The sequence below is a fragment of the Carlito syrichta genome, unplaced genomic scaffold, assembly GCF_000164805.1.
Source record: "Carlito syrichta isolate Samal-C Ts95f unplaced genomic scaffold, Tarsius_syrichta-2.0.1 Scaffold301637, whole genome shotgun sequence".
In the NCBI taxonomy this organism is placed as follows: Eukaryota; Metazoa; Chordata; class Mammalia; order Primates; family Tarsiidae; genus Carlito; species Carlito syrichta.
In genome coordinates, this window is record NW_007245733.1 from 79,520 (window position 1) to 104,225 (window position 24,706).

Here is a 24,706-nt window from a genome sequence, read left to right on the forward strand (position 1 = left end):
CACATTCTAACTTTGTGTTGAGGAGTGTGTCCTCCCTCCCTCCCTCCCTGTCTGTGTTGCCCAGGATAGTCTCCAATTCCTGGGCTCAAGCAGTTTTCTCACCTTGGCCTCCCCAAAGTGCTGGTATTACATATGTGAGCCACTGGACCTGGCCTATGTTGGGGAGTATTGAACATAGGAGTTATGCATATTTAGGGTCTGCTACTTACTGACTATATGTTTGTTATTGATAAAGTCACTATACTGTGTGCTTCTTGTATGAGGGACTGAATTCCCATACTTGTATCTCTCACACTATTTCTCAATCTGTACCCATTTCCCTCAGCTTCTAGAACCAAATATTGTACTCCATTTTTTTGTTGTTGTTGTGTCACATAACTTTACTGTAGTAGTGGAAGAGTGAGCTAAAGAAATGACTAAGGGACCATCATTTCTGACAGTTTCTAGTATTTTTTTTTCTTTTTTATTCTAGCATAGATCATCTTTGCCTGTTCTTGAACTTCCTATAATTAAAATAGTATAGAATGTACTCTTTTTTGAAATGATTTTTACTCAGCATAACTTTACAAAATTCACGTTGTTGCACATATGACTAATTTTTTCCTTTTCACTGCTGAAAGATATTTCATTTTATGTATATGTACCACACTTTCATATAAGTCTTTCGCTGGACTTATATTTTTATTTCTCTTGGGTAAATACCTAAAAGATGAATTCATGGATGATAGGGTAGGTGTATGTTTAACTTCATAATGCCACATCATTAAAAAAATGGTTGTACATTTTGTACTTCTACCAAGAATGTTTGAGAATTTTTGGTAGTTCCACATGCTTTCCAACATTTGGTGATATAAGTCTTTTTAATTTTTGTCATCCTGGTGAGTATATAATGACATCTTTTTTTATTAGAAAATATAGTTTATTTAGAAAGTAAATTAGAGCTAGAAAGAGGAGGTTCACCTCCCTAAGGTAAGGGAGGGGGCCAAAACTTAAGAAAACATGGCCTGGCCATAGCTCAAAGAGCACATAGCCACACCATAGCTTTGTAAGACAATGGCTAATGACATCTTCTTATGAAAGGCAATGGCTAATGACATCTTCTTATGATATGACTATGTGTTTGCCTGATGACTAATACTAACACTTTTTCATATACTTATTGGCCATTTGTGTATCTTCCTTTGTAAAGTGTTCAATTTTTTAAACAATTAGGTTTTTTGTGTTTTTATTAATGTGTTGTGGAAGTTCTTTATCTAATCTGGATATCCGTCTTTGACCAGATAAATGTTTTGTGTATATTTTCATCTATTCTGTTGCCTATATGTTTTTCTTAACAATGCCCTTTGAGGAGCTGAAGTTTTAATTCTGATGAAATCTAATTTGCTAATTTTTTCTCTTATGGTTTTTATTTTCTATGTGCTGTCTAAAAATCCTTTGTGCACCCCTAAGTCATGAAACTATCTTTTTATGTATCTTCACGAAGCTTGAGTTTTAGCTTTTTGGTTTAGATATATGATCTATTACAAATTAATTTTTGTATATACAGTCTGAGGTAGCAGTCAAAATTAATATTTTTCTAGATGGATATTCAGTTTTTCCCTTAACCATTGGCTGAAGAGATTTAAAGGCTTTTTACTTTCCCATTGAATTACTTTGTCACCTTTGTAGAAAGGTGAGTATTTGTGTAAGTATGGTTCTGTCTCTGGACTGTCTACTCTTTTGATTTATTTGTCTATCTTTATGTAATACCCCAATCTTACTTTACAGTAGTTTTGAAGTCAAGTAGTGTAAACCCTCTCTTTTTTTTTTTTTTTTTTTTGTCAATAGGTTGATAGTCTAGGTCTTTTGCATCTTCATATATATTTTATCATCACTTTGTTTATTTTGATTTGAAAAGTTTGTTGGGATTAAGTCTGGGATTGTTTCATATTTGTATGTGTTGATTTGGGAAGAAATAGCATCTTAATATTGAGTCTTCCAGTAGCATGTTTTTTCATTCATTTAGGTCTTTAATTTATCTAAGCAATTTTTAAAATAGTTTTTAGGGTAGAAGTCTTGCATAAACTTTGTGAAAATTTTCTACAAGTATTTTAAGTTTTTGATCTCATAAATGGAATTCTTTTTAAAATTTCAGTGTCCAGTTATTTACTGCTAGTATATAAGAATCTAATTTATTTTTAATATTAACCTTGTATCTTTTGACCTTGTGAATTCACTTACTAGTTCTATAATTTTTTTGTAATTTTATGGTAATCCACATGAATAATCATGTCATTTGCAAACAGTTTTACTTCTTTTCCAATTTTATGCTTTTTATGTATTTTTCTTGCCTTATTATAATTCATAGGACCAACAGTGCAATGCCAAACACAAGTCCTGAGAGTCTCCTAATTTAATAAATAGTTTTTGCTAATTTTTTGAGTCAGGGTTCCATTCTGTCACCCAGAATGGAGTGCAGTAGCACATTCACAGCTCACCACAGCCTTAATTTCTGGGTTCAGGAGATCCTCCTGCTTCAGCTTCTTGGGTAGCTGGAACTATAGGTGTGCATCACCACACTCAGCTAATTTTCCTATTTTTTTGGTAGAGTTGGGGGTCTTGCTATGTTGCCCAGACTGGTCTCAAATTCTTGGGTTTAAGCGAGCCTCTCGTCTTGCCCTCCTCAAATGCTGGGATTACAGGTGTGAGTCACTGCTGCCAGCCAGATGGTTTTTTATTTTAAATCATGAATGGGTTTGCATTTTGAAGTGCTTTTTCTACAGTTATTGAAATTATTATGTAATTATCCTCCCTTGTTCTATTAATATTGCTAATTATATTGTTTTAGTTTTAAATATTAAACCAACTTTGCGTTTCTGGGTTAAACCCCACTTGATTATGGGATATTATAGTTTAGATTTTCTATGATTCTGAAAAGGATTTTTTTTTTTTGCATCTATGTTCATATGAAATATTGTATAATTTTCTTTTACTGAACTGTCCTTTGCAGGTTGGAGATTAGGATTATTCTGACCTCATAAAATCAGTTAGGAATTTCTTCATTTCTATTTTATGAACAATTGGTGTAAGATTGGTGTTATTTCTCTCTTCAATATTTGATAGAACTCACCAGCAAAACCATCTGGACATAAAGTTTTCTTTTTTTTTTTGTTTTGTTTTGAGTTGGAGTCTCACTCTGTCGCCCAGACTGGAGTGCAGTGGCCGCTCCCAGCCACTGCAGCCTCGACCTGCCGGGCTCTGGCGATCCTTTCGCCTCAGCCTTCCAAGTAGCCGGAATTACAGGCATGCACTACCACGCCTGGCTGATTTTTTGATTTACTGTAGAGATGAGGTCTCGTAAAGTTTTGTTTATGTGAAAGTTTTTATTAAGAATCAATTCTGTAAGGAAAATAGGGCTATTTAGGTTTTCTGTTTAATCTTTCTCAGTGCCGTAAGTTTTCATTTAGTCTAAGTTAATTAATTTGTTATAAATTTTGTAATATTTACTATCCTTTTAATCTCTATGATATCAATAGTAATAACCTTTTTGAAATTTTGATATTGGTATTTTATAATGTGTGATCTTTTTATCATTTGCTTATCAGTTTTCCTTAGAAGTATAGCATCTTTTTTCTTTAGATGTTGTTAATTTTCTCTTGTTTTTAACCATGTCACTGATTGCTATTCCTATCTTAATTATTGCCTTTCTTCTACTTACTAGAATCTAATTTTCTCTTCTTTTTCAAGCTTCTTAGTGGAACCATATGCTTTCTTCTGATTCATAGATCATTTGAAAATGTGCTAATTTCATAACATTTTATTAAAAATATAATTTTTTTCTAATGGTATTTTATTCTGGTAAGAGAACATACCTGTATAATTTCAACCAGTTTCAGTTTACTGAGATTTGTTTCATTTCCCACTGTAAGACTGCACACACACTTGAATGGAATGTGTGTTCTGCACTTGCTGGGTGTTGTGGTTTACAAATGTCAATTATGTCATTATGTTTAATAATGTTATTGAGATCTTGTGTCTTTTTAATGATTTTTTTATCCTATTTTTTCTCAATTGCTGAGAGAAAGGTTTTGAAAATTTTAAATATGATTATAGAATTTGTTATTTCTCTGTAATTCTGTCAATTTTTGCTTTATTTGTATGTGTCTCAAAGCTCTGCTACTGGGTATCTACACATTTGTGATTTTTATGTTTTCTTGATTAATTGACTTTAAAAAGCCTTTGTGAAATGTCCTTCTTTTCCCTGATATTACTTATTGTCTACAAGTCTTATTATTATTATTTTGGTAGTCATTCTGTGTTTATTCTTGGTTTACAGCACTTTTCCAGCATTCCCCCACTTAAAAAAAAATGAAGTTAATGATTTTTAAAAGACATATCAAAGTAAAGGAAAAAAAAGGTGAGAAATCTTATAAATGACCTGAAAGAGTGCTTTTTCGCATGGCTTATAACAGTGTCTGGGAACACTCATGGAGAAAAGCCACAGTCTCAAAGTGACTCGAGAGGTCAGTCCTCCTTTCCAGTTGGATAGCTCTGGACAGCCCAAGCCAGGCGCCAGCCTTCACTGAGCACTGACCTCAGCCCGTTGGCCTTCCCTGGTCACAGAGGGGCTCCGGATCCCACTCCTTGCTTTGCTTTCTTTGCTTTTTGCTTTCATACTTTTAACTGCCATTTTGGGGACATCTATCTTGTGCTTTGTCTTTTACATTAATTGTCATTGTTTCTTTTCAAACCTGTAAAGTGGTATTACAAGCCTTGTTTTATAATTTTACAGTTAAAGAAAGTGAGGTCAGGGATAAGACCAACTAGTAATTTTCCTTTTGCTGAAAAGGAAAACCCAACACAAAATGGCTTAAGGAAAAACAATATTTATTGGCCCACATTGGCAAAAACAAAACAAAACTAATAGTACTAGGTTCAGGCTCAGCTGGATCCACGTGCTCACAAAAGCCTCAGAGCTTTATTTCTGTCTTTTGATCTGTATCTTCTGTTAAAGGTGATGGAGGAGATCATTAGGATAGCTCAGCACCCTAGATCTCCTTTTTCTGTCTCAGTAGTGAAAACCGCTTCTGTTTGGGTTTTTCTACCCATTCTCAAACTATAAATATAGATTTTTTGATATTAATATAACCACTTAATGCATGCTGTTTGTGTAGTCTGTCTTTTTCCGGTCATTTACTTTTAATATATCTGTGGCTTTTATGAAAAATGTGTCTTTCATAGGTAGTGAATAATCAGGTCTGCCTTTTTTATTTTTTATTTTTTGAGTCAGAGTCTCACTCTGTTGCCTAGGCTGGAGTGCAGTGGCACACTAACAGTCACCGCAGCCTCGACCTGCTGGGCTTAGGTAATCTTTCCGTCTCAACCTTCCAAGTAGCTGGAACTACAGGTGCACGCCACCATGGCCAGCTAATTTTTTGATTTATTGTGGAGACAAGATCTCACCAAATTGCCCAGGCTGGTCTCGAACTCCAGGGCTCAAGCAATCCTCTCACCTTCTCCTACCAAAATCCTGGAGTCACAGGTGTGAGCCACCATGCCTGGCCAGGTTTTACTTTTTTTATCCACCTTGACAACATCTGCCTTTTACTTATAGTAAACATTTAGTGTGATTATTGATACATTTGAATTTAGTTATTTGTTTTATGGATCTTGTTACATTTTCATTTGTTTTTGTTTCTTTCCTGCCTTTTTAGAATTACGTGAATACATTTTATCATTTAATTTTAATTTATATATTTGTTTATTAGCTATATATGTATATCTTTTATCATTAGTGGTTATTGGTTACACTGTCACAATCTATTCACAGTCTTTCACAATCTATTAGTGTTTATATTGCACTATTTTATTTAAAATGCTTTCAATAGTCATATAATTTAAGCAAGTTAAAAGGAACAAGTAGTAAAGCAAAAAAAAAAAGAAATAGTGTTTTATATCTATTCATATATTCTTTAAATCGTTTCTCTTTCTGAAGATACAGGTTTCCTTTGATAGACTTTTTCTTCAGTCTCGAGAACTTCCTTTGCTATTACTAGAAGTGCAGGTATTCAGGTCTCCATTTGCGTTTACCTGAAAAAACAAAACAAAACAAAAAACATTTATTTAGGTTTCATTCTTTGTGAATATTTTTGCTGTAGAATTCTATGTTGACAGGTTTTTTTTAAAATTTAATTTTTTGCAGTTAAAACTGGCTTCCAGAGTTTTTGATGAGAAGTTAGTAATTCATGATGATAAGTTATTGGCACCTCAATCATTGTTTTTTGTTTTTTTTTTTTGAGTTGGAGTCTCACTCTATCTGCTGTGCCCTGGCTATCCTTCCGCCTCAGCCTTCCAAGTATCTGGAACTACAGGCACATGCTACACTCCCACCTAGTTTTTTATTTATTGTATAGACGAGGTCTCGCCAAGTTGCCCAGGCTGGTCTCGAACTCGCTGACTCTGGCAGTCCACTCGCCTCAGCCTCCCAAAGTGCTGAGATTACAAGCTGAACCACTCAGCCCGATCATTTTTGGTATTTAATGTGCTTATCTCTGGTTGCTTTCAAAACTTTCTATTTTGTTTATAGCAGTTTTATTACCACATGCTTACATGTAGTTTCATATTGTATTTATTTTGCTTGGTCTGCTGTGCTTTGTAAATCTGTAGAATTTATGTCTTTTATCCAATTTAAATTTTTATCTAATTCTAATAATTTTTTGGCCATTGTTCTAACATTTTATTTTATTTTATTTTATTTTTGAGTTGGAGTCTCACTCTGTCGCCCAGACTGGAGTGCAGCGGCCACTCCCGGCCACCGCAGCCTCGACCTGCCGGGCTCCGGCGATCCTTCCGCCTCAGCCTTCCGAGGAGCCGGAATTACAGGCATGCGCTACCACGCCCGGCTGATTTTCTGATTTATTGTGGAGATGAGGTCTCGCAGCCCAGGCGGGTCTCGAACCCGCGGGCTCAGGCAATCCACTCACCTCAGCCTCCCAAAGGCATGGGATTTTGGTTATTTTTATCTGAGTTTTTTGTTTGTTTGTTTGTTTGTTTTTTAGCGAGAAAGCAGGATTTATTGTGAGGACAGAAAAAGCACTTACAGCGGTAGGGGACCCACAGGGGTTGCCCCTTATCTGAGCTTCTTTTAAAAATTTGTTTATTTTAGAAATAAGGACTTGCTCTGTTGCTCTGGCTGGAGTACAATGGTCACAGCTCACCGCAGTCTTCAACTTCTGAGCGTAAAGGATCCTCCCCCACTTTAGCCTCCTGAGAGAGACTATGGATGCGCATCACCATGCTCAGCTAATTAAAAACATTTTTTAAGAGATGGGGGATCTCACTATGTTGCCCCAGCTGGTTTCAAACTACTTCCTCAAGGTATCTTCCTACATCAGCCTTCCAAGCTGGTATGATGTAGGCATGTACCAGTGTACTCAGCAGACTGTCTTCTTACATATATGTGAGATTTTGGCAGTTTTTCTTATACACAGAATTTTATTTTTCCTTCCTATAGCTTTCTTTTTGTCATATACCCCTCACTTTCCACCCTCTGTTTTTGCTCAAACTCCTGGTTTTTTCAAGCCAGTAAGTCTGAGTTTTCTTACATATATTTAGCTTCCAGGCAATAATTTGATTTGACTAAAAGTCATAAAAATGAGAAACTCATATAGTGTTGTCTTTTTCTAAGAATCACTTGTTCCTCAATATCTTTGTTAATCTTTAGGACCTTCAAATACTTATTTGTTCATATTTAGTCTCAAATTTCTATTTACTATTTGTGGAAAGGTTAGCTTGAGGGGAGCTGCTTGGCCATTATCAAAGGAAGAATCTGTTCTTTTGTATTTAAAATTGTATTGGTTAAACACTATGATGATAGGAATGATACATGTAGCTTCTTTTGTAATCCTCAGCTCCATTCTTTGCAATTTTATTGTGCTTTTCCAAATATCATTGGATATAGCCAATTCTCCAGTGACTGATTGAGACCTTATGTTCTAATTAAATTATCAGTCATCAGGATATATAGAGAATATGTAACTTTTAAATATTTTTTCTTACTACTTCATCTAAATTCTAATGATTGTCACTAGTGGCAAAATAAGGGCAAAGATGTACAGAGTCTTCCTTCACAGAAAACACATGATTGATATGACTGATCTAATTTTAAAAGAAAATGTTTGGCCAGATACAATGAAGAGACAAAAGCTATCATACTTCTTTACCTTCTAATTGGATGCACATCCATGTCAAAGATAATTTCCACAGGGAATGTTTAAAAGAAATTTGATGATATTTATAATGAGTAGGCTAAAGATAAAATTAATTGATCAATTGATTTTTCAACTAGTGTCAATCACAGTATAAGAAATGAAAGTGTGTGCTGAAAATTTGCTGATAATTATCTGTGTACCTGGTCAATTTTTAATTTAATAAATTTTTCAAGGCCACAATATATTTTTACAATAAAATGTTGAGCATTACTTTTTTGGATCCTTCTGAGTTATACCATAATTTTGAAACAAAACATGGTGAACATAAAAATAGGACACCTTACCTTTTCTAGAGAAGTTGAACAGCTTGTTATAAAAACTATTTGGACAAAATGTAAATCTGATGATGAAAATACACTTAGAGAAATATGTGCTTTAAAGAATATTACCATATTTCCCATGAAACACATACAGCTAACGGAATGCTTATTTATATTTCTTAGTGTTGGCATTGCAACTAATATATACATGAGCAGTTTCAATGAGAATCAGAACCACAGATAATGTAGTTCAGAGATTATATGGAATTCTTCACTTGCATAAGAATAATTTGATTTTCTCTTCTTATTTTCTTCCTGATGATTAATGCAAAAGAAGGTTCACTACTTTATAAAACACTTAATGCAAATGTAGCATGTATTCGTTTTCTGTTGTTGTCTAGCAAATTACCACAGCTTAGTGGGTTAAAACTACATGCATTTTCCTGTAGTTCTACAGGTCAAAAGTCCTGATGGGCTTTACTGAGTTCTCTCCTTAGGCTTAAATCAGGATGTGGACTAGCCTAGGCTTTTATCTGAAAGATTTTAGGAAGAATCCACTTCCAGGTTCCTTTTGACTGTTGGCAGACCCCCGTTCTTTGGGGTTATGGACTGGGTCCCTGTTTCCTCACTGGCTGTCAGCTCGGTGCAGCTCCCAACTTCTAGAGGTTTTTGCATCGCTTGCCTTATGGTCTTCTCCATTTTCAAAGCCAGCAATGGCATGTCATATTTTTTTTTTTTCTGTTTGGAATCTTTCTTACTTTTTTCTGTTACTAGCAAGAAAATATTTTCTGCTTTTAAAGGATTCATCTGACTAGATTGCCCCCCTAGCTTATTTTTCATTTGGTTAACCCAAAGTCAACTAATTTATAATCTTAATACATCTTTAGAAATTCTTTTTTATCAGGCAACATACTATAACCAAGTATGCTATATTCACAGTCATGAGGATTAGGGTGGGTAATTTTGGGAAGGGCATTAGGGACAAGACATTTTTATGATTTAACATATCATATAGCAAAAGAAGAAAAATTTAAAAAGTGACTCAAATACAGTGAAAAACACAAAAAATAAATATAAATTGGATGCTGAGACTAATAGATTGTAATATAATATAATATATAATATAATATAAAATCCTGAATTCCTAATCCAACAAAACAGTTTATTATTAATTAATAATAATTATCCTTTAGAAGTTGAGCACTTTAGTCCTCAAAGTTAATTCCTCATCACCCAAATTATATGAAATGTTACTTTCATCTTTATATTCATCAGAAAAAATACCTCCTCTATGAAGTTTTTCACTCCATGAATGTCAATGATCAGAAGTATTAAGAATTGATATTGATACTTAAATCAGATATTTTTGCTAACATTTCTGTTAAGTGTAGTTCACCTTAAATTGTGAATTAAAAATTACCAAGCTCTATATTTACATATTCATTTTTAACAAATAGGGTAGCACATTTGAAGGCTGTCCAATTGTTCATGTTTGCTTTTATTAGAATCATGTAGGGATTACTGTATATGTCTAGTAAATAAATTTCTCCCTTCCTTCTAATATATGCCACCTAGACCACTATAATAATTTACCACTTGGATGATATTGAGAGCGTACAATTTTTAAGAATTTGTCCATTTTAATTCTACATGTGCACATATATAATATGCATGTTATGTAATGCAGAGGTTTAAACTACCTGTAAGCAAAAGTCATTTGTAACTGTAGATTTAGAATTAACATAAGTGCTTTCCATTATAGCAAAAGGACAAGCCAAAGAAAATAGGCTCGATTTTAAAGTAATATTTCCTGCCTATCAGTATCACCTATTTTCTATATTGGTTGCAACAGGGCAGCTTTTGTTGTTTTCTTTATTATTTGTGACAACACAGCTATCAATCTACCATACTTACACATCTCCTCTCCCTATTATCTAACAATATCAGAGTATCTGTGATTCTATTGTTTCTCAAAAGTTATGAATATTTTGGACAAGTAGAAGGCGTAGAAGAGGACACCCTCTGATTTCATTCCATTCTACTGTTAATCACGTGAGATGTATTCTGCACTTCTGTTATTGCATGTTTCAGTTCTAGAATTGCCACTTTTTTTAAGCTTCCATTAATCAGTTGAAATGTCCCCATCTGTGTCCCTACTGTGTCCACCTCTTTACTAAATTATTTTACATATTCATTGCAGTTATTTTAAAGTTTTTGTCTGCCAACTGCAACATCCTGGCCATCTGTAGGACTCCTTGTTAAGTTTCTATTGATTTTTTGTTCTCATGCTTACAGATTCATTTTCTTGCCTCTTTGCATGTCTTGTAACATTTTGTTGTAGGCTGAACACTGTAAATGATGCATTGTAGAGTTCCCACATTATGTTTTCATCTGAAGAATGCTGATTTTTACTTTTACTATATTTTATCTATATCATTTAGATCTCACTTTATTTTTTAAAAATTGTATATTAGAGTCATGGAGTTCATGTGAGTATTTGCTACTTAAGCATATTGAGTGAAGGTGAGGTTTGGGTGTCTAGTGAGCCCTCTTGCTGCCTAGTTGTGGAAACAGTACCCAATGGGTGGTTGTGTGCCTCTTATGCCCCCTACTCCCCTCCTTCCCTCTCTACGCTCTCCCTCCCTCCCTCCCTCTCTTCCTCCTTTAGCAGTGCCTAATATCTGATTTTCATTATGTCAGGGTTAAATTAGGGAGGACTACCTCAATCTTGTCAAAGCTTGGTTTTAGACTTTATTTGGATAGTACTCCTTTTCTTTCTTTCTTTTTTTTTTTTTTTGGTCATAGGGCACAGCCCTTATTTCTAGAGAGTGTTTTTTTTTTTACACTCAATGTGTGACCTTTGTGAGGTCTCAACTGAATGCCCTGGGATTTTCACAAATATCTCTCTAAGCTTACTTGATCAGAGAGTTTCCTAGTACATTGTGACTTCTGAAATTTCTCATCCACTGTCAGAAGACCTCAGAAGGTATAGTCTGTCGGGCTCCAGATAGCCTGCTTTTGTACTTCAATAGAAGTCTGAATATCAAACTTCTATTGGTATTTCTGGAGCTTATTCACTTAGCTCTCTCTGTCTAGTACTCTGAATCAAAAATTTTAGCAGCCTTTAGCAAGCCTGAATTCTAATCTCTGTTTTCAACTCCAGATTATGTTTCTTATGCTCAGTAAGACCAGTGTTTTCTACTTAAGCTCTAATTCCTCTTGCTACCATTGGGAAATTGTTTTCAGACAGAAAGCTATGTAAACTTTTTCCTTTCTTAAGAATCTCAGCCTTGTGTTGTGTATTGTCTAATGCCTTAAAGTGGTTCTTTCATGTATTCTGCCAAATTGTATTGAAATAGGGACTGAACGCTTAATTCACAGATACCAACACCAAAAGTACAAGTTACAAAAAGGAGAGGTTTTTATTAGCCAAGAGCTGGGCCAGTGGCCACTTGCCTGCTGGACATAACCGTCCCATAGCAAGAGGCGTTCATTAGCTATAGGGGCTTGCTTAAATGGGGGAAAACCACATTGGGACTTTCCAAGTGGGCCAAACTGCAACATCCTGGAGGCCTACATTCCTTTCAAGCAATGCTAGTAGGGTTCACAGAGGCGAAAAAAAAAAAAAAAAGCTGTTAAACAGTTTAACCTAGCCAGCAGGTGCTGTTGTCAGTTTCCAGGAAGGGAACTTTTTAACTGTGCAAAGGCTGAGTACATGTTTAACTGTGCAAAGGCTGAGTTTATGCTTAGCCTAATTTTTGACATTGTAGATGTCTTTTTAAGCCCCCTTCCACAGTATACTTGTTTATGACAAGAAGGCAAATCTAATACTATCTATCAGGAACCTGCTTAATGACTTTATAACACTGTAATAAATATCCACGAGCCTGGCATCCCAAACAAGAGCTAGAGCCTTGGCAATAATTTACATCAAGCCATTTGTTCACCTTATCCATCCTATTTCCTTGACTCCTCAAATTGTGGCAGTCATTATATTGAGCCCCAAATTCATTATTTCTTTGTTTTCCTCTGAGATTTTTAAAAAACATGCAATTTTAAAAAGCATGAGTTGTTTTATCTTCACAAAAAGGTATTGTTCTATTTTTCCTGTTTGGTTTTACATTGCCTTCATGTTGTAATAGATTGTGGTAATTTGTTTATTTTTGCTGTTGTATAATATTTAATAGTGTGACTATATCAGTTTTTAATCCATTCTCCCACTGATGGGCTTTGGGATTTTTGCACACTCTTTTGCCATTGTGAAAGTGCTGCTATGAACATTTTTGTGTATGTCTCCTGTTGTATATATGTAGGAGTTTCTCTTGGTTATACTCCATTCATATGTTCAACTTAAGAAAATGCCAAGATGTTTTCCAACTAGTTTTTTTGGCAGTGACAGTTCAGTGTACTCACTATACACTTTGGGAATAAAATGATTCAAGAGCAAAACCTTAATTAAAAACATTAAACAATTTAAAACAGAGCTATTCCTGGAAGGAATACTTGTTAATTTGACAAAAATATAATTTTAGGATTTTTAAAAGAATTTGTTCATGCCAGAGGTTTTCTTTCTTTCTTTCTTTTTTTAAAAAAAATACAAAACAGTGCATAAAATAGAAATATTTTTAAAGTATAATCTATACAATTTGAAATAGGAGTGGTAAGTGTGGTTTTTTTGAGAAGGACTTAACATAGGGTCTAGCATTTTCATGTATAAAGTTTCTAGATTGCTAAGTATTGCCAGAGAAAACCCTGTTGTCTGTAGTGAAAACAAATTAAGTTCTCTGAGCTCATCTAGGTCCTTAATGCTGCTGCCTGGGAATTATTTTATTTATTTATTCCTAATTAATTAGCTACCATACTTCTTCCCTCCCTTCTACACACTCTTTGATCAGGAAATTAATTTCTTTTTGACTTTTATCTTCAGAAATAATAAATGCTAAATCTTCAAAGTGTTTCAAGATCTGAAATTATTGCCTTTCTTACTAGCTCTAAAGAATGTCTGCATATTTTTCTCTCTCATTCATGATGTTACTTTATGAATTATCCTTTTTTTTTAGTCTTTATTGTTAAACATTGAAAAATCTAGACTTGATGATTTCCTCTTGGTGTAAATCTCCATTATCAGCAACAAAATACAAGCAAGTGAATCACAGTAAGATTTTCAGTCTTCACAGTCTACAAAAAGGCAGGGAAACCTTGTTAAACTTATCAGCTAGATATCTTTCTCCATAAAATCTTACAGATGGTTCTGGTATTTCAGGAGTCTCTTAACGTCTGTTCAAATTTCTCACAATGCTCCTACCAAATTTGTTTGAATTCTGTTTGTGGTTACACTTGATTACACATCTGTAGGCATTTGAGAATTAGCATTAAGAAGTAGCTTTTTATGTCTTGTACTTATCCAGTATGAATATTATTACTTCTGGTGAAACTATAACTGACATTAAAAATAAACAAAAACATAGCCAAATATGTATGAGATTAGTGTATTCAAAAGAGTAGAGCTTAACCTCACTTTATGAATGTTCATAAAATCTTGCACATAAAGCAAAATCCTAGTTTTCTATTGACTTCCATTATGCTTTCAGTTATTTGATATTAGAATAATGCTTTTGGCTACCTTTATTCATGTCTAGTGAAAAAAGAATATAAATGTGGTTTTCATTTTTGCTTTACAAATAAGAAAAAAAGGCATACAAAAAGAATTAAGGAAACTATACAAAAAAAAACTATGCCAAAATATTATTAGCAAATGTTTTGGGCTTTATAGTTTTAAATAATTTTTTTTAAGTGTGGCAATGAATTTTATGAAGATTAGATGAGCTAATATATAAAGCCTTTAGAACATGGCCTGGCAAATATGTTTATTATTTCCTAAGTAAATAATACCTTATAATTTTGCTGATTATTATTTATTATTGGTTATCATTGATTATACCTTTTCTTCTGTTCAAGATTTCACTCTAACAATTTCCTGAAAGACTCTGAAAGATTCCCTAGGTTAAAATGTATCAACTTTCCCTTCCTAAGACTTTTCTTATTGTCAAATTGCTTTCCCGAAACTTAAACTAATTACATTTCAACTGTGAACACATTGATTACTTTTCATCATTGGCATTGATTGATTTCATATTATTCTATTTTTAATTTCATTGGTTGTTACCCAAGCTTAAAAAATTTTTAAAAACATTTTCTCATCTGTATTTGGTTTGCTAGGGCTGCTGTAACAAAGTACCATAAATTGGGTGACTTAAACAGCAGAAATTTATCTCTCACAGTTCTGGAGGTTGGAAGTCTAAGATCAAGGTGTTAGGAGGTTTGGTTTCTTCTGAGGGCTGGTTCCTTGGCTTGTGGATGGCTGCCTTCTTACTGTGTCTTTACGTAGTCTTTGTGTGTGCACAAGCTCCAGTGTCTTTCTGTGTGCCTAAATTTCGTCTACATGTAAGGAGGACACTAGTGAGATTGGATTGAGCCCACCCTAATGATCTTCTTTTAATTAATCACCTCTTTGAAGGTCTTTTCACCAAATATATGAGATACTGGGAGTTAGAGCTTCAGCATATGAATTTTGGGTGGATACAGTTCAGCCCACAACATCATTTAATTATTGATCAAGCGTAAATCAATGTTTTCTTCTTTCCGTAAGAATTTGGTACTTCTATTTCTGTGCTTACTTTCTTTAGTTCTTTTTTTCCCCTATAGTTCTTAACTACAGCAATCTCGTTGTTTTTTCAATCTAATTAATTTTTTTTTTTTTAAGATACGGGATCTTGCTATGTTGCCTAAGCTGGATTTGTGCTACTGGGCTCAGGCTCCTGAATAGTTAGAACTACAGGCATGCATCACTGTGCCCAGTTGTTCTTGATTTCTTAAATATAATTTATTTTTCAGTGTAACAGTGAATGCTTTCAGTAATTTTTAAAGGAAAGATATTGGTGTTGTTTTCAGAGAATGTGTCTGTTTGAGACTTCCATTTTTTTCCTCACATGTGGCTAGGCATATATGATTTTTAAATCAGTAATCTTCCTCAAAGTTTTCCAGATACCTAAGTAATTATTTCTTACTTTGGAAGCAGACTGTTCTTATATTAGTGCATATTGACTGTCTAGAATACTTGATAGACATAGTTAAGCCTTGATAGATATAGTTAAGATACAGTTATTATATCTCTTATAGCAATGAATTCCGCCACATGATGATACCATGTCTACTAATAATTTGTCTTATTTTATAATTTTATAAAAATCTTATGATTTTTGCAACACAAATAACTATTTTGGCATGATTTAAATTTTATTTCCTTTTAAGATGCCTTTGTTTGTGAATTTTGATTACTTTTGCCAATGTTTATAAGGTAATGACTGTAAGTGTGACATATTTTTAGTAAGCCTAGTCCCTATTATTTTGACATGGAAAGTATTGTAGTCAGTTTAGTTTTTTTTCTGTATCCATATTTCATTAATGGTTTTAAGAGATTGACTTCATCAAATCGAACTGTCTGTCCCAGATATGGTTCATCACTCTTGAAACTTGATTATAGTTCTTTTTTTATATTTGGTTTTCAAATCATCCTCTTTTAAAAATCTTTCTATGTTTTATCTCAAACATACTCCTCTTCTTTAATAATGTTCTTAGCCCTGAAAGCCATCATATAAAAATAAAGTCAGTTTGTTAGTACCTTGTCTTTGTGGTTTTTATAAATTTGTTTATTTTGTTCCTCAAAAATGGCAAGCTTGCCAATACCTTATCTTTTTATTTTCTTTGAACATTTTGGAGTGCTTTTTGGTTTAAAAAGGGGGGGGGAGGAGAGAAAGAGAGAGAGAGAAAGAAACATTCTTTAGTCTTTTTCAGTCTTTTTATAGACCAAAATTATCTACCTTCTTATTTTGTTATTTTCTACCTCTTCTTATTACTTTTAAAAATATTAAAACAGCTTTTTATTTGTTAACATTACATGAAAAATTTAAGCAAGTTACACAATCTTTAAAAACACAACTAATACCTTTTCTTCTTCTCTCCTCCCCCCATTTCTCTCATGAATGAAGAATCAGAGAGAAAAAGTAGCCATAAAACAAAATTTTGTGAAATTCTCTATTCAGAATGCTTATATGATGATTAGGTTAATACTGCCTTCTTACAAAACTCTCTGTTCTGTTTTTTAAAAAATTGTAACCTTGATTGCTTTTTTTTTTTTTTTTTGAGTCAGAGTCTCATTCTGTTGCCCAGATTAGAATGCAGTAGCATGAACATAGCCCACTGCAGTCTCATAGCCTGGATCTCCTGGGCTTAGGCAACCCTTCTGCCTCAGCCTCCCGAGTAGCTAGGGCTATAGATATGTGTCACCATGTCTGGCTAATTTTTTGAATTTTTGTAGAGACGAGGTCTTGCTATGTTGCCTAGGCTGGTCAATCATCCCTCCTCTGCCTCTCAAAGTGCTGGGATTACAGGCATGAACCACCAAGTCCAGCCTTATTACCTTTTATCTCTACCCTAGCTACTCATTCTCTTTGCCAAAGTCTCAGTATAAATACTCCATTAAAAAAAAAAAAAAGAATTTTGCTTTATTCACTTGGTTGCTTTTTAAAATCTCTTTCAACACATTTCAACATTTTCTCTTAATAGAGTAGACTTCTAGCTTCATGATCACCCTTTTTTACTTTTTAATTTTTTTGTTGAAAGACATATTTTCTTAGTTTCATGGTTTCTTTGTAAAATCTTTGTTGTTTAACAAAATCAAATCTTATTTTTATTATAGTCTCAATTATAGCATTTTATTGTTGCTTATGAAAGTTAAACCTATAGTCACTTCCATTTTAAGCATGTTTTGAAGATATTAGTCAAAAATTATTTTTCAAAACATTTTTACACTTCTTTTACTCTGATAGTTCTTTTGTATATCACCTTGCATCATCATTCTCTTTTCCATTGGTTTTTGTAATCAGTTGTATAGGAAAAGGACAAGAAATATTCTAGAGACCTGATCTCCAATCCTGTTGTTAGTAGGAAACTGTCACCATTAATTACTACTATCACTACCCACTCTTACTATTGAAATGATTTTTTTAAGGGGAGTGCTTGCTAATATTTATATGATGCTTTATAATTAATCAATACTTTCATTTATCTTAATCATTACTATGACTTTCTAAATCATGTAGTATTAAGATAGTATCCTCACTTTTACAGATTTTGGAAATTGTGTTCCAATAAGTAAAATGTCCATGATTTCACAACTGGCAGAAACTAAGACCCAAACCCAGGTTCTCTGACTCAAATTGCATAATTCCTTTTTTTTTTTTTGAGTTGGAGTCTCACTCTGTCATCCAGACTGGAGTGCAGTGGCCGCTCCCGGCCACCGCAGCCTCGACCTGCTGGGCTCCAGCGATCCTTCCGCCTCAGCCTTCCGAGTAGCTGGAATTACAGGCGCGCGCTACCATGCCCGGCTGATTTTTTGATTTATTGTAGAGATGAGGTCTCGCTGCCCAGGCGGGTCTCGAACTCGCGGGCTCAGGCAATCCACTCACCTCAGCCTCCCAAAGGCGCAGGATTACAGGCTGAGCCACCGAGCCCGGCAAATTGCATAATTTCTTAAAGGTAGATGCTTTATTACTACATGTCAGATATACTTTTTGATGGGTATAGGAAAAAGGGCTCGAAAGTTCCTGCCCTCTAGAAACCTAGTATGTAGGGGGTGAAGGTTGGGAAGAGTAACCATCTCAAACAATGTCTCTAGTTTTTGGTAATAGTTCATTCTTGACTAGAATAGGAGGACCATTGAGACCACAGGTCTTACTACCAAGTGATAACATGAATTTCAATTGATACCTTACTTTGGCAGACTCTTTTCTGGGACAGAGAACAGAGGAAGAGGCAATAGATTTGTTGAGCATCTTTCCATGCAGTTTTACTGATTACTTCCCTTTATATTAAAGAGGTAGGGTATCATATAAAGTAGGAGAAAGAGATCTGGGTTTTTTAATAGCTTGTTGAGATATAATTGACATGCAATAAATTGTACATATTTAAAGTATACACAAGTATACACCTGTGAAAACATCACCACAATGAAGATAACATAACATCAATATCACCGCCAAAAGTTTATTTTAACCCCTTGGTAATCATTACTTCCTGTTCTCCTCTGCTCTATCCTTTCCAGGTCAAAAATCCGATGTTATGGTTCCATCTTTACTGTATATATTCATTCTGATTATACATCCGGGAATCAAGGAAATGACCTCTGAGTGGGTCCACTGTGAGACAGACATGGGCTGGGACTTCATTTATTATGTAACCCCTTATGCTCCTACTCTAATTGGGAGTGAGGGACATGATGGTGCTCTAGGTCCCTGGATATTTGTGTCCACTTGGATCCTGTACCCAGCTCTCAAAAATTCTGTTTATTCCTCTTTTTCTTGGTGTGTGGTTACCTGAGTAAATGACATAGGTCTCTTTGGGAAGGACTGGAAGAGTTATAACTGTATAAAATTGAGGTGGTGGTGTAAATTTTTTTTTCTGGCTATCTGGTGTCTCCTTTAGTTGGCTCAGGTCTTTACAGCTGAGCATGAGGTCATGACTTTTCTTTAAATGGCTTATTTCAGTCTTCTCATTCACTTTCAATTTCTTCTAAATATCTATCTCAATTTATTCCCTTAGGAACACTATGTTCTCTTAGCCATTTCCTCAGAAACCTATGGGTCAGTGTTCCCTGGCGCTATTCTAACTTTGCTGTCCTTTTTATTTCCATCTTGCTCTGACATTTTTAAGTGCTTCTACCTGGCCTCTTCTATTCTGAAGTTTGATCATCCCTATTGATATCAATGAACTCATTTTTCTGGTAGCATCTTCTGTCCTTGGCCTGAGCTTACACAGTACAGCCACCACCACTAGCTTCTCAACTATGCTTGTGTCCTTCTTGCCTGTGTATTTGTATCATCTTGGTCAATGGAATGTCCCCTAAATTATTCTAAGAAACATAGGCCAGTGTGTTTGTCTTCCCTAGTGTAATCGTTCAAGCATATACACTTCTCTTTGCCTCCCCTCCCCCCAATCTTCCAGGGAAGTATTGGCATCTTTACTTCATTTAATATAGATCATCCATTTTTTAAGCTTCCAGAAACTATCCTAGTTGCATATCAATACCATCTCCTGTGACCCCTGCCAGGATTCTGTCTCCTAGATTGACAAATTCTATCTTATCTAACTTTATGCATTTCCCTTTTCAACCCAACACCTTTACAGTTCGTTGCCAGACACATTCTCTCAGTACCTGCATGTATGTGTTAGCAGATTCTTCTTTGATATAGAATCTGTTTATTCTTAGCAAGTCCAGTACTCTTTCAGTTGGTTTATGTTAAGATTTGATGCTTCATTGGTCAGGTGGTCAAGAGGAAAGGTGGAGACCGATCATAAGGGAGGGCAGCACAGTCTTGTAAGACACCTACCTAATTTGAGGCTTTTTCATAGTCTCCTATCAAGGAGGGGATCTTCCATTTCCAACAAGGGGGAGTAGGCTCCACTTCTATAGGCCTAGAAGATTCAAGGGTAATGTGGGTTTTAAGTAGACACATAATAAGTCTCATGTTTTTGTGGCTGCTCTGATAGAATCTTCACTTTAGCATAGATTTGTCTAGGCTGAAAATTCAGCCTTCTCTGAAGTTCTTTTACTCTTATTATTAGATTCTGTGACCAGTCTACAGCTCTAACTTCCCTCTGACTTTAAGAGATGAGAGCCCATTAAACAAAGTTAGGGCCTTTTGACTCTCATATTTGCTTTATACTGGTGACTGACTTTCCTGAGCTTCTCATTTTTAATTTTCAGTGCATTAGTTTTGCATTCAGCAACAGCCATGCCATTCTAGTCTATACAGTTACTGTTTCTCCCATACCTCTGAAATGATAGAGATATTGGATGATTCAGTGCATCCCTTTCTACATATAATCCCTTTCTACATACACATTCCAATTCTCTACAGGTGAAAATCTTAATAATGGCATTGCCACTGTATATCAGGAACCATGGATATTCCACTCACAACAGTGATGATGGGTTATTCATTTCTAGCTGGCCAGCAAGTGATTCAACTTCAGAATTTCCTTCCTAGAGTATGTTTCCTCAGCTCACTCCTGGCATTGTCGTAGGTCAGTTTCACTAGAAATAGAGCTTAAGAAAGGGATTTCTGTGTACATGGTTTATTAAAGGAATATTCTTCAGAAAAATCTTTAAGAAAGTGATGGGAGGAAAGGAAAGGAAAACCACTGAGGAAGCACGTGGTTTCAGGTAAAGCCTAGCCATGGACGATCTTGGCTGTGTGTGTGAGGGAAGGTGTGTATTTTGGAAAGTTGTTTTTTGAGTGTAAATTGCAAGGCAGTGTTTTCTCCTTTGAAGCGAGAGTGACGGACTTTGGTATTCCCACATCAGTAGGTCAGTAGCTCTGAGCTATACCGTGGGAGGGAATGGCATGCTACTTTCCAGTGGAGGTGACTTTTGTTAGTGGAGGAAGGCAGTTCTCTGGAGAGGGGGAAAATGTTTGCTGTTATTGCAGCCAACACTCACAGCAGCTGAGGAAGAGATCCATAAGCCTGGTAACGCATTTCTGGGAAGACATTAACAGTGTCTACCATAGGAGAAACAAAAATTATGTGTATTTTCCTAAAATAAAGAGAAACACTCTATAGATTTCAGTGTTTTACCATGTCATAAGAATTCACTGTTTTCTCTGGAGAGGAAGTAATACATATATTTTGTAGAATAGTTGGTGAAGAAAAATGTTGAAAAAAGAATGATGGCCATATAAATGTTTGCATATAACTTTGTTAAAGTTGTAGAAAAGGACAATTACTGAATGTATTCCATATTGGAAAGATAACAATATTTTAATACTGGGAAATTTGCCAATGTCTTGTGTAATAAGGCGTTAATATTTTTCTTTTCATTCACTTTAATTTCATTCCAGAAATTGTTCTTTATAGTTGAAGATATTTCTGATGTAGTGATTGGTTACTGTTTAAATATAGTTTATTCAACCACATATGACTATACACTACACAAATGAAAAAATTTCCAAGATTTGCATCTGTAACTTCTATTTGTAGAAGAAAAGAATGAAATACTATCCCATTTTGAGAAATTTTCATGGAATGAGTATTTAATTTTAAAATATAAATTGTACTTGGTATTGATAATAAATCATCAAACAAAATTCTCACTCCACTATGCCCAGGATCCCCAAGTCATTGACAGCTCAGTAGATTTCCTCTGGTGCTTGTGCTATTTGGAGTCTTGTTACAGAGGCTGCTAAGTACACTATCTTGGAGGAAGGATCATCTTCCAAGGTAGCTCCCTGGTGCCTGTTTAGTTCTCCAATGAATGCCAAATATCAGATGCTCTGGTTTTTGGTTGAGGGTGAAGAGACTGGAGGCATCCTAGTTCTGATCTTCTTATCTTTTGCAGCTACCTATTCTTTTTGCATTACTATGACTGTCTACTTTTATCTTGTACTTATATTTCTGGCGAAACGCTAAGGGAACAGAGCTAAGAAATAGTCTTGGGGCTTAGTAGGTAAGTCATATATTTTTAATGTGAATGATTGAAATGTACTGGATCTGCTCTGTTGCACATGATCTTCTTTATCTGAAAGTATATTTAGAAGTCTATTTTTTTTCTTATCTGGTATCTACTACTGGCTAAGACAATTAATTCTTGAGTATAATGTGCTTTTCTTATATGAAATCTTCTATGCCTTAGCCAAAAAGTGGGGAAAGCTTTTTGTAACTTTTAGATCAATGTTAAGGAACATCTTATTTATTTACTGTATCAAAGCTGACAAACTCATTTTATAGTTTTACATTATTCATTTGTTTTTGTCACCTGATGTGAATTTTTACATTTAGGCATAATGGGAAAAATGCTTAGAGAATACCCTTTTAATATTCATTTAAGCTTTTCTTCTTCATGAAGTAACGTGGAAAATCAAATGAGAAATTAAGTGACTAGACAGTTAAATAGTTATATGTCAGTTTTTTTGGATAATTTTTAGAGCTAAATAACTTGGTATTTAAATGGTTGTGAAATTTTTATTAGTATATGGTAATATATTTATAATCAGAATTATAGACTATTTGCTTTTATGTTTTACCTGTTATCTGTAAAGTTGCCTTGTAATTTTGATAGTTCAGAAATACTTACATGTTGATAAAATGAAAAAAATCTCTGATAATACTGTAGGATGATTTCTTAAAACAAGAATAGAGAAATATAATCTAAGAAAAATAATATATGTGAAAAAATTGTTTTCTATATAGATAGAACAGTGAGATTTCAATTTGTGACTAAGAGTAGAGTATGTTCTCTTCCTGATTTCAATATTCTTATAATTGTTATCTGCAGACCAATTGTGTATGTCTAGGTGTATATGTCTGTGTGTATAAGTGTGTATGTGTACACACACATACACAAAGGCAACTCAAAAGTTTAAGATGCAAAGGATGACGCTTTTGGACTAGAACAAATAAAAGCAAACAGATTATGTGCAGTGATGTACAAAATGGGACTTTATTCATATTATGATTTTTTCCCTGTATATATAATTGATTATACTGCAAGAACATATGGAACAGGAAAACATAATTGCATTTTTAGTAAAATCACTATTTCATAATTCAACACTGCAAAGAACCAAAAAATAAAAAATAAAAAAACCCTCAGAGCTGGATTGCACCTCCTCATATTTCTCCTGTGTGGATGCTTGCAAGTGGTATTCAGGCAGATTAAGACCAATTCTCTTGTGCAGTTTTTATATTCTTCTCCGTTACTCCAAGATAAGATGGACACTATGACTTTTTTTTCAAAATATTACCTTAGTAAGTGAGGAGGATATTTTTACAGTAGGACTGTGTTTGCAACTTCCAGCAAGATTCGATCCTGTTTTTTCTCTCGTCATAGTAGCTGATTTGCCTGAGGGGAATTAGCACTGATAGAGCAAAGCAGTAAGCAACAAACATAATATATTATGGATATAAATGGACTCATATAGGTAAAAAAAAAAGAGCTAGTTTTAACTGTTTAATCATCAAAGAATTAAGTATATTTCATTAACTATTTTCTTTATTTAGGTTCTGAGGCTGGGTGTAGTGTCTCATGCCATAATCCCAGCACTTTGAAGTGGGAAGATCCCTTGATACCAGGTGTTTGAGATCAGTCTGTGCAACATAGCAAGAACTTGTCTCTACATAAATATTAAAAAAAAAAAAAATAGCCAGCATGGTGGTGTGTGTCTGCAGATCCAACTACTCAGGAAGCTGAGGCAGAAGAATCACCTGAGTCCAGGAGGTCTAGGTTGCTGTGAGCCATGATTGCATCACAGCACTCCAGTCTGGGCGACACAGTAACTGCACTCAAAAAAAAAAAAAAATTCTGAAAGTAAGATCACAGGTAGTATTACATTAGTAATTGAATTTTGCACTTTACAAGGCACTTTTACATGCAAGCTTTAACTTACTAACATGGCACATAGAATATAAAACTTTGATGTTTTATTTGTGACTTTTATACTGGTACAGTATCACAAATCATTTTTATTCAAAAGAAGCTGTCATGTCTGCTACAATAAATGGATTTTCAGTTGTAGCTGATTAATTTGCTAAGTACAAGTTCACATGGCAAATTTGAAAAGAAGGGATAAAAAAGGGCACAAGAAAAGAGGAAAGTTAGAGACCTTTCATAGTTTATCCATAGATGCCTAAAAGCATTTATTTAAAACAACCAAAGCACTGATTCTACTTATGATAAATGTGGCATATATCTAATACTAGCTACAAAAACATTAATTAAATATTTTAATAGTAAGTTTGATTTAGCATCTTTAAGTTCTGGTGGGTAGCATAGATAATTCAATTATTTTAAAAAGCTTTACAGGCCTGGTGCAGTGGCTCACACCTGTAATCCCAGCACGTTAGGAGGTTGAGGTGATAGGATTGCCTAGCCAGGGGTTCGAGACCAGCCTGGGCAACTTGGCAAGACCTTGTCTCTACAATAAATCAAAAAATTATCTTGATGTGGTGGTGCACACATGTAGTTCTAGCTAGTTGGAGGACTGAGGTGGAAGGATTGTCTGAGTTCAGCAAGTCAAGTCTGGTGGCCATGAACGTGTCACTGCACTCCAGCCTGGGTGACGGTGAGATTCTGACTCAAAA

General features: G+C 34.6%; 1 protein-coding gene across 1 annotated transcript in view; it reads left to right on the forward strand.

Moving 5' to 3' along the window:
* LOC103257309 (regulating synaptic membrane exocytosis protein 2) overlaps positions 1-24,706 on the forward strand; it is a gene marked incomplete at its 3' end in the record, with an annotated part of 156,620 nt that overhangs the window by 47,772 nt on the left and 84,142 nt on the right. The gene's annotated exons all lie outside the window — the stretch shown is intronic.